Here is an 11409-nt window from a genome sequence, read left to right on the forward strand (position 1 = left end):
ATTGTATTAAAAAATGAAGCTAAAGCAGAGCCTAGAAGAGAGTTTATAGCTTTAAATTTTTGTTAGAAAAGAAGAAAGGCATGAAATAAATTAATAAAGCTTCCACCTTAGTAAGCTAGGAAAAATTGAGCAAATTATACCCAAAATAAGTAAGAAAATAAGATTGATAAGCAATGACACAGAAAACCAACAAAAGAGAAAATCAACAAAGTCAAAAATTGGTCATTTGGAAAGATTAATAAAAATTAATAAATACTTGCTGCTTCTCATACGTTTCTCGCCAAGTCTCCTCACAAATTTCCTATTAGAGACCAGCAGCTGATGCTCCCATCCTGGCACCATGTCAGAGCCGGGCCCCTTGCACACCCCTGCGGAGAGAGAGAACCTGCAAGACATGAAATGGAGCAGAACTCACAGCAGCAAGGCACAGACAGGCAGATGGGGCACCATCCTGGGAAGGCCCAGCCTCCTGGGGCCCCGCCAGGTGTGCAGGACTCAGGAAGTGATTCCGGGGATGTTTCTACATAGGCTCAGGACTAGCAGGAAGTCAAGGAAGAGCTCCCTCCAGGCAGAGAATAGAGGAGAGGAGAGGATAGCAGAAGGAAGTCAGTCCCTATGAGCAATGAAAAAAAGTTGAGGGACACTGGAATATTCCTGGTTCTGAAAATAGACTGTCTTTTGGATCCCAGTAAGGGAAGGAGAGGGAAGGGAGGGAGAGAGAGGATATCCCACAGGCGTTCTGCTGCTAAATTGTTCCCTTTTATATATTTCTCCCTCTCACCAATGCTTCCTCCATATAAGAGACTGGAAAGGTCTATGGCAGCCCTAGCAAGCTGTGGTCCAGGAATACATAAACAATTGGAATTAGATCTTTGAGGGGGTCTGGAACCTACAAGGAAAATGCTAGAGATGTGAACAGATTGGGCACAGGGTCCTGAGCCAGGCACAGCCCCTGTGACCTCAGAAGCCGCTTCCAGACAAATTCCAGGGCTCTGTTTACATTTATTTTAAATTTAGGTATGCTATTTTATGGTTCTATTTCCTTTTTGATTTTGAATTGTGTTATTAACTAAATGTTCATGAGAGATCACATGACCCACTCTCACTTCTCTTCACCTTTTTCCTTTCAGTCACACAAGGGATTTCAGTGGCTTCAATGAGCTGGGTTTAGGCAGACACCCTCCTCCATCCAGGGCTGCTCCCTCAAAATTTAATTAAATGCAAAATTTGAGAAGTATTAATATTAGAGAAGATGCAGGAGTGTGTTGTGTTGTTACTCTTCATTCTCAATCTGTATTTTATGTCCACTCAATATTAAATAACTGATACACACACCCTGCTGCTGGGAGTGTGAATTGCTCTTATCGTTTGTTAGAAAAGACTGTTGTCACCTATAAAGTAAAGGTACACATAGCCACTCCTAGACACATCCCACAGATACCCTTGCACGTGTACACTGGGAACCATGCACAAGAACGCTCACAGCAGCCTTGCTGGCATTAGCAAACATAAAAAGGGGCAAATGAAAAATTAAATCATAGTTATTCATACACTGCAATATCAGCAGGAGTGAAAGCAAACATACTATACCTGCAAACAGTAATATGGGTGAATCTTGGAAGCATAACGTTAACAGAAAAAAAGCGGTAGAAGAATGCATCATAATAATGATTCCATTTTTATGAAGTTCAAAAACATAGGTGAGAAGTCACAGTCCATCAGCTTGAAGCCATTGCCATGTTACAGGTATGAGTTCATGGCCCTGTCCACTGCTAGATAAATATGAATGAGTTTGTATATATAGCACATTTTACACAAATCATATAAGTGATGTTTCAAGAAATAACAAGTTTTAGAATTTAGAAGCAAAGTATGTCCTCAAGTTGGCAATTGAAACTGTGATTCTTACTAGGCGATATGAATATTATACTATTTGAACAATAATGTTCACTGACATTGCCCAGTCTTTGAGTAATTGCTATTGGCTACAGTTTTTTATAAATGGTTTAACAGAAGAAATACAAAGAGAAAATACATAAATGTCATGGAATGCTGGGAAATGAAACCAGAAACATTTGCTAATTTGTATATAAAATCTAAATTAGCAAAAGCAGTATCAATTTGAATGGAAAAATCAAAGTCAGGACAAACAGATAAGATATGCCCATCGTTAAAAAAGGAAATGAGTTTATGCGAAGCACTGTGTTCTCTAACACCCAACCTGAAGCTTTTGGACACTGTCTCAACAATCTGGCCAACATCAATGCAAAATGGAAAAAATTTTCTATGTCTGGAATATATGTTACAAAACAAAGACAAAGACTACAAATGAGGCAATTAATGCTTCCTGTGTTTTAAATTTTTATTTTTGGATAATAACTTTCAAATACTTTAACTATTAAATAGTTGTAGTATTTTTTTCAATTTTTATTGGACACTTTTTTGTGTTAATGTTCCCTTCTTGTCACGTTTTCTATTACCAACTGTATCTATAAGAGAACCTTCGACATGTTATTAAATATATAATTGTGTCACAACACATAGACATCATAATAAATCTTGCATTTATTATTTTTTTATAGAAAACCTCCAAAAATTTTAGTACAACCCTATCATGTTTACTGTATCATCACTCATTAATATTTAAAAACATGAAAATAAAGTTATGAAAAATACAGAATAATTTATGATTTGGGGAATTCCCAGGAATTTTGATTTCTTATTCCCAAATCCCAAAGACTGTCAGAAATTTGAAACACTATGGCCACAGAGTCACATCCCAGCTCTGGGGCGGGTCTGAGAGAAGGAGAGGTTAGGAGGCCTGGCAGTGTGTGTGGGCGGGATGGGGTGGGGGCGGATGTAAAAGGAAGATTATTTAAGATGTGGGGAAGAAGAACTGCCAGAGAGAGGCCAGGCCACATTCTCTCCCATGGGCTCCTGTCTTGTCTCTTCTTCCCGCTTCAGCCCTCCCCAGTGCTCCCTGGAATACAGATACAGGTCTAAGCTTCCTTGCAGAGAAGTCTTTAGTATCATATGCTCTCTACCTTACAGAACCAGCTAACAACCAGGCTACCTGCTGTTTCTCCTATACCTCTCCAAAAATCCCACTCCGTCTTGTGAAAAGTTATGACAGGACCAGTGACCTGTGCTACACGCTTGGGGTCGTGTAAGTACAACCCAGCCAACAATGGAAGGGGGTGCAAATGCTGAGAACCAGCAGGGCCTGGGAGACAGAAGCAAGGGGTTGGGATTCTAGGAGGAGGCTGCCGAGGGGCGCCTGGGGACTTCCGCACACAAGCTGGGCCTGCAGGGAGGTGGTGGGAGCTGGTCCCTGTGGATAGGAAGGAGTTGGGGAAGAGAAAACTAGTGGGGACTGCCTGGTGGGGACTTCACTGACTCCCCGGGAAACAAGAGAGACTAGCAGTAAAGCGGGCATAGGGGCGGAGGTCTCTCTCGGCAAGGGGCCACATTGACAGAGAGAGGGAGGGGGAATTTCACACTGGGAAAAGCGTGGGGTGGAGTGAAATGTGCTCCTCTCCTGGCTGCTGACTCTCAGTTTCTCATTCTCCTTCTTGCTCCACAGCTTTCTTATCAAAAATAGATATAAGTTCTGTGCCAACCCCAGTGATGCCTGGGTGCCACAGTACATCAAGATACCTGAACCACAAGTCATGCGATCTGGGAGCCGTGGGACCACCAAAGCCCAAGGAAATGAGAAGAGGCCACAGAGCTATCCTCCTTCCCTAACCAACTCTCTCAGCCCTAGGCAGTCCCTGGGCATTGTCCTGAAATGAAGCCCATTCTTGCTCTCATGCTCTGATGAATTCTGCTTTCTCCTGAAGCTTTGCCATGATATCCCACCTCGGGGGCCTGAGGATGCTTTGATCCCCAGGTAGCATCTGTCTTCCCTTTGCAGGCACCTGGCTGGAATAAAACTGTGCTATAGAAAGAGAACTTGGTGGTTTAAATTTGTTCTGTTGCAAAACAACAAAAGAAATAAAATATTTCTTTTATTTTACAGACACCTCTATGATATTTACTACGTGTCAGGTACTTTTCTAAACACTTCAGTATCAACTAATTTAAATAGTGGAATGATGAGGGCAGAGTTAGATTCGGGGTATGGAAAACAAGTAACTATTCAGGACCTTAGATAATGGGAACGGTGTGAAAATACAGGCAACCATGTTAAATATTGTTTGTTTGCATGTGAACTGGATAGTTGAGGCACATAACTAACATACCTCCTTATTCCTTTTGTCCATGCATGGGCTACAACTCATCCTTCCTTGAAAGCTCTTCCCCCATCTCAACCATTTAAAACATTTACTTCTCTGTCTACCCTTCAAGACCTAGTATAAATAGCACCTCCTTGTCCTCCCTGCCCAAAGCCTCTTGTCCCAACCACTGAAGTCCTGCAATCTCTTCAGATGCTCCCTTGGCCCCTTTCCTTGATGCCTGATGTGACAATGACTTTGGAAATTTGACCAACCCCCACTACTACCCCAACTAAAGACAGAGCCAGGTTACGTGGGTACGAGGAGGAAAGGGGAGGTAGGCAGGAGGTGCTATACTCTGTTTTTGGATGCTGAGGCTGACACCAGCCTGACCATGCTTTGCTAGATGCAGACTGGAGAAGCGGTTTGGGGACTCTGGTGTGGCCCTGCCCTCTAACTCAGGCCTTGGGGAAGGCACTTCATGGATTTCTCCTTCAATCCTAAGCTCCTGTGGAAGAGGGATGCTATTTGACACTACAGGTAAGAAATCTCTGTACATCCATGAGTGTAGTGGTATGGTATGGGGACCATCTACTGTCAGGAGTAAAGTAAGGAAATTAGCAAAGTCTATCTTTGGTGTTCTCACATTCCCCCCAATCAAGGCCCAGCTCCAGTCCTTAGAGCCCTAACACTATTGGGCTCCGTCTCTCACGCAAATCCCAGAGAGCTGAAAACCAGTTCTCTGTACCTCCATTCACACTAAAATGTGATCAAAATTTCTGTGGAGCTCAAATCCTAAAGACAAAGGGACAAGAATCAGTGAGGGGTTGGAGAAAGCCTAAGGTCTCTGGGAAGGATGATGGGAGGGAGCACAGGGGTAAAGGCGGTGCACTGTTGGGCACAGAAAATTTCCTGAAGCTGGAGGACCAAGCTGGTCACCACAGCTGTAGACAGAGATTAAGCAGCAGGGACACAAAGACATGATACTCGTGTCATACAGGTAACCCACAGCCACCTGGCCACCAGCAAGGTGGAAGTGTCTGCCTGCAGGGGGAAGTAAGGAACTTAAAGAAGCACCTACTATGTGCCAAGAATTGTGCGAAGTCCACTACATGCACAACATCGTTTAATCATCCCCACATTCCTTTGGTGTAGAGATCATTACTCCCATTTTACTATAAAGTCCATGCAGGGCACAGTTCCTCCTAACTCATCTCTGTTGATCTCACTCACTTCCCAGGCAATCTCAGCCAGACTCACAGCTTCCATATTCCCCTACATACTGACAACTTCCAAAATTATACCTCTCCAGCCTGGATGCAGGGCACAGTTCCTCCTAACTCATCTCTGTCGATCTCACTTCCCAGGCAATCTCAGCCAGACTCACAGCTTCCATATTCCCCTACATACTGACAACTTCCAAAATTATACCTCTCCAGCCTGGACATCTCCACTAAGGTATCTAATAGTTTCTCAAAATTATCTGATCCAAAAGTGAAGTCCCCAAATCTGCTTCTTCTTTGTCTTCCCTGTTTAAGAAAATGGCAGGTCCATCTTTCCAGCTGCTTAGAACAAAATCTTGTAGTCATTCATGATTCTGTTCTTTCTTTCCCAATTCGCATATGTTGTACCTGATTACATCCAAAACCTGAGCACCCACTGCCACCTCCCCTGCTATTCCACAACCCACTGTCTCTCACCAAGATGACTGAAATAGCCTCCTTAGCGGCTGCATGCTTGTAATCTCTCAACGGAATAGCCAATGATCCTTTTCAAACATAAGTCAGATCATTCTATTCTCCTGCTCAAAAATCCCCAATGGCTTCCTAACTCAGAGTCAAAGTCCTTACAATGCCTGCAAGATTCTGCCCACCAGCCCCCATAACATCTGACCTCATCTCCTACCTCCTCCCTAGCTTCTTCCATTCCAGTTCAATGCCTGCTGTTCTCCAAACTCAACAGGCAAGACCCAGGCCCAGGGTTTTGTGCCTGTTCCCTCTATCAGAGTACTCCTCCTCCATATCTGGTCAGCTTCCTCCGGGTCAAATGCCACCTTATCAGGAAGGCCTTCCTCGAACCTCCTATATTATGTAGCACCTCTCTCTCCGCACAATTCCTCAACCTCCTTCTCTACTTGATTTTTTTGACTCCATAGCACTTGTCAACTTGTGTTGTACTATGTATTTATTATCTGTCTCCTTGAAGTTAGAATGTAAACTTCATGAGGTAGAGATTTTTGATATTTATTCACTGCTCTACCCTGAATGCTTAGAGAACACCTGGTACAGAGTAGACACTGGAAACTATTTGTTGAATGAATGAATGAATGAATGAATGAATGAATGAACGAACGAAGTCACATAGTCTCAGAAACATGCCTGAAGCAGAGAGGGCTTCCGGGAGAGAACATTTGGAACAACTCTGTCTTAAAGAGTGCTTCTTCCCAGCTGGGGGATAGCCACTAATGAATTTTGCAGGACAGGTTACAGAAAGTAGAGTACAATGGCAGTTCGCTCCTGCTGCCATTCAGGTGTGGCTCTTCCCCTTAGTTACCTGCGGTGCTTGGCCCTGCGAGAAGCTGAACAGATACTGAGATCCTGTGAATCCTGTGAATGTGGAACTATAACTGCCATATGCTGTGCTCCTTTTCTGAGCTACTCTTCTCAAGAAATAGAATCTCCATTCTCCAAGATGCTCAAGCTGAAAACAGGAAGTCATCCTTGAAAGGCCTCTCCCTCATCCCCCCATCCAATCCATCAACAAATTCTGTCAGCTCTGCCAAAATCTCTCTCAAATCCATTTGCTTAAGCTCCTTCACCATCACCCCAGTCCAAATTTTCATCTGTATGACCTCATGATGTGCCTCAGAACTGAACATGGGTTTGGCAGGTACACAGAATCGAATCAGGCATCTACAAATGGTGCCCAGGCAGTAAGAAAAACCATGAAAATTCAGAATTCAATTATGCAGAAAGAAATTGCTGAAGGAAGTCAGTCATAACCTTAGTAGGGAATGCAAAATTCCATCTATACATATCAGAGAAAATTACAGAAAGATCTAATGGATAAGCATTAGTGTCATTAGTGCCAGAGGGGAAGGTAACAAATGTCCTAAGCAACTAAAGAAATGAAAAAAAAAAACTAGCCTAGCCATGAGGAAAGTTTGCTACATCCTCAGTGAAGGTGCTGGCTGCTGCCTACACAGGTCAAACAAAAGAATCACTCGAGGGCATAATTAGAACCTAGAAGACACTAACCTTTTTTAAAAGAAGTGAACTCTAAGCTTCCTGTTGACATCGACTTGCAAGATAGAGCTCCAAGTGCCCAGTCAAGGTGGAGAGGAATTACTCTTGAAGTGTACGAGCCTGTATCTGAAGCCCCTTTTAGCCAATAAGCAACCTCTGGTGCCAGGATGGTAATCTGGTGGAAACCATAAATAATTGGCCCAATAATCTCAATTTGTGTAAGATAAACACACAGTACCCTAGAGAGTAAGCTTCAGAAAGTTCATAATTAAACATAGATAGGAAGATGTAAATCAGGCTCAGAATATTAAAAGTTATATGCAAAGATTAGGAATAGGTTTGTAATCACTGGAATTATCTATATGATTTGGAAATTAAAGCATTTATAATATATTTTAGTATGGTATATTATTGTACATAACAGATTATCCTTGTGATTCCAATAAAAATGTGTAATTAAATTATCTTATACTTGTGACTTTGAGTAGAATTATATAAAAAAGTTTGGCTAAATTAACAGAGAATATTGGAATGTTTTATATAACTTGATTTTCCACCTTTATAAGTTTAATTTGTTTTTATTTACAGGAGTGAAGTACTTTGGGAGGTCCTGAGTGTTAGATTGGACATGCAGAGCACTTTTAAAAATTCAATATATTACATTAATAAAAGCGGCTTAAATTGTTTACAAAAATTTAATGAACAAAGTTGTAAATAGGACTGCTTGTTTAAGGGCAGTCTAGTCTACTTGGTTCAGCATTAATCAGGACCTCTTCAATTTTGCTGGCCTTATAAATAGGTTAAGATGGGTAAAGCAAAAGGCTTATAGGAAACTAATTTTTAAAGTTATTGCTCTACTGAACTAATATTTATTTAAAAATCAAAGTAATTGCAAATAGCTCTCTACACACAAACATACCTGTAGACATGAAAACACTCACACCGACAGATGTCATCCTGATCTCTCACCCTGATGACAATATGTCCACTTGTTCTCTCCATTTCCTTTCTTCTCTTATTCCTTCCATTCTCCACTGTGACCACCTGAAAATCTTCCAAGAGTTTCCCATTGTACCTAGAATAAAATCCAAAATCCTTATAACATGTCCTGCCAGATGCCTCATAATTGGGCCCCTGTCTACCTCCTGAGACTCATCCTGCCCCACCCTCTCTCTTTTTTAGGTGCTCCGTCCACACTGACCTTCTTTGGCTACTTCAGAGGCATTATCGTCGTTTTTGTCTCAGGGCCTTTGCACATGCTATTTCCTCTCCTAGGGTTTCAATTCTACCCACTCTCAGCTGGCCAACTCCCACCTATCCTTTAGGTCCTAGTTAAATGATCCTTCCTTAGAGAGGATCTGTTTTAACCCTTAGTGTAAGTTTGGTCTCCAGTCATACTGTTTAATAAAATCCAATAACTAATCCTTTATCATGTTTTAAAATTATATATTTGTTATATGTGATTATTTCTTTAATATTTTTCTCCCTCACAAGACTGCCAAGTAGTATTGGATAGGTGAATTAGGAGGCAAACTCTTTGCTGATGGCCCAGGCAGCATCTCCCGACTCCAATCTTTACCCTAAAAATAAGTTGGATCAGCAAGATTCTACCAGGTGTTGCCTATTTTTATAAATAAAGTTTTATTGGAACACAGTCATGCCCATTTGTTTACATATTGCCCATGGTTGCTTCTGTTCTATAAGTACAGAGTTGAGCAGGTGTGACAGAGATTTTGTATGACCCATAAAGTTCAAAACATTTACTTTCTAAGAAAAGGTAATACTTATGCTAGTATGCAAAATCCCAGGGCACCTGGCATCTAAACTCCAGATGTTTCTCTTCCCAGCAAGACCAGTCCTGAAAGCTCCCATTACTCCATGACCAGTTGGTTCCCCCCTCCGAACTTCCCTATAAATTTATGAAGCAACTCAGGGGCAGGATATCTCTTCAGAAGTATTCCCCAAGCTGCATCCAGTGGTACCTGGCTGGATAATGCCTCTCCATGGGATGAGGGGAACTTGCTGTAAGTTTTTCCTCCATAAGCCTAGCTTTGTGCCTGCATAATGTGTCACTTTAAGGTGTCTTCCCATCCTCTTACTCAACACCTAATAATGAAGGAAGAAATAAGTAAGTGGATAAATGACTTGCAGGTGCTCTTTACCAGTGAGTCATCAAATGGGGACAAAATGGGATTGTATTGAGGGTTTGGGACTACTTTTTGCTTTATGGAAGTTAATAAATCTGCACTGTTTGAGAAAAGCAGTTTAAACTGAATTTTCCATTATTATTTTCTTTCGCTATTAGTTTATTTCCTTACTTATAGGGATAGGTAATTGTTTGCTTTTTCTGATATTTTTGATAGGCTCTTATTAACTGGCCAGGAATTTGGGTTCAAAGATCTCTTTACAAAGAGAAAGAACCCGTGGGGCCAGGTTAGAAATTAATGGTGTGTTCAGTACAAGGTGGCAGACCACCCACATTTAGAACTCCTCTAGCCCAAAACCTATGGAAACAATAATTTTGGAGAAACCAAAGATAAGGAGTGCATGGCAGGAGGGAAGATCTATAGTTTAGAGTTTTCATCAAATCCCTAGGAGATGGCTCTCCAGCATCACCACTGCTTCCACATCCAGAGGTTTCCTTCTGGGGTACGAGGCCCCCAACGTCAAGGCCAATATGACCATCAGCCGCATCCATTTCCATGGCTGTCTGGGAGACTCACAGGGCATTCTCTTCTCTCACTCTCAGGACTTCACGTCAGTATGTACCACAGAGCCTGGCAGAGCTGCAAAGCTGGCACCAGAATTTGCCAAGAGGAACGTTAAGCTGATTGCCCTTTCAATAGACAGCACTGAAGACCATCTTGCCTATAGTAAGGATATTGATGCTTACTATGGTAAGGAGCCCACAGAAGAGTTACCTTTTCCGTCACTGACGATAAGTATTAGGAGTTCGCCATCCTGTTGGGCATGCTGGACTCAGCAGAGAAGGACAAAAAGGGTATGCCTGTGTCAGCTCCTGTGGTGTTTATTTTTGGTCCTGATAAGAAACTGAAGCTGTCGATCCTCTACCCAGTGACCAGCGGCAGGAACCTTGATGAGATTCTCAGAGTAGTTATCTCTTTCCAGCTGACAGTGGAAAAGATGGTTGCCACCCCCGCTGATTAGAGGATGGAGACAGCGTGATGGTCCTTCCAACTATCCCTGAAGAGGAAGCCAAGAAAGTTTTCCCTAAAAGAGTGTTCACCAAAGAGCTCTCATCCAGCAAGAAATACCTATGTTACATGCCCGATCCAGGTCCCCCTGAGGAGTTGGTGCAGGAGCTGCTCACTTAGCACAGTGAGCCAGGAAATATCAGCTGCCACTTATGTTTCCTACAACAATTCCATAAAAACTCCTGGTGTGATCACAGCCAAGGTCTTTAAGTTGCTATACTACTGGATTATTAAATGAAAATGACACTAAAAGCTCTATGAGATTCTTTGCTCTGTGCCTTCACCAGCATTCTACTCTGTTCATATATCTCAAACACTCTCTGCTGGCTCTCTTTGAAATATATTCTATATCTGAGACTCAGATTTTTCTGGATCTCTGCAGGATTTGTGATCAATGAGGTAGAGTCTGTTGATAGTTGAAAAAGCCTGCTTTGCTCCATCATGACTGACCGTTAGTTTTTTTTCAGCTGTTCTAGTCAAATCTTCTCTTCTGTTATACATTTTGGCAAGCAGCAGAACTTGAGGTTTGATTTCCTCTGTAGATCTCTAGGTATATAACCCAAAAAATTAGTAACCTAGATATTCTTCAAGATTCAGTGTTTTGATCACAGCGAAAGAAAAATCTTTTCAGTTCTGTACTTTTCCAGTAGATAACTGAAGTGGAATGAGCAAGGGGAGGAAGGGGAGGGATCTTTAAATATTTTGTTAAAAGAAAACTTTTCGATAAATTTC

General features: G+C 42.0%; 1 pseudogene; it reads left to right on the forward strand.

The window, feature by feature from the left end:
* The first annotated feature begins 3627 nt into the window (after nucleotides 1-3627).
* LOC102894542 lies at nucleotides 3628-10797 on the forward strand (annotated as a pseudogene).
* Nucleotides 10798-11409: the final 612 nt, after the last annotated feature.

The sequence above is a fragment of the Pteropus alecto genome, unplaced genomic scaffold (genome assembly GCF_000325575.1).
Source record: "Pteropus alecto unplaced genomic scaffold, ASM32557v1 scaffold98, whole genome shotgun sequence".
Lineage (NCBI taxonomy): Eukaryota > Metazoa > Chordata > Mammalia > Chiroptera > Pteropodidae > Pteropus > Pteropus alecto.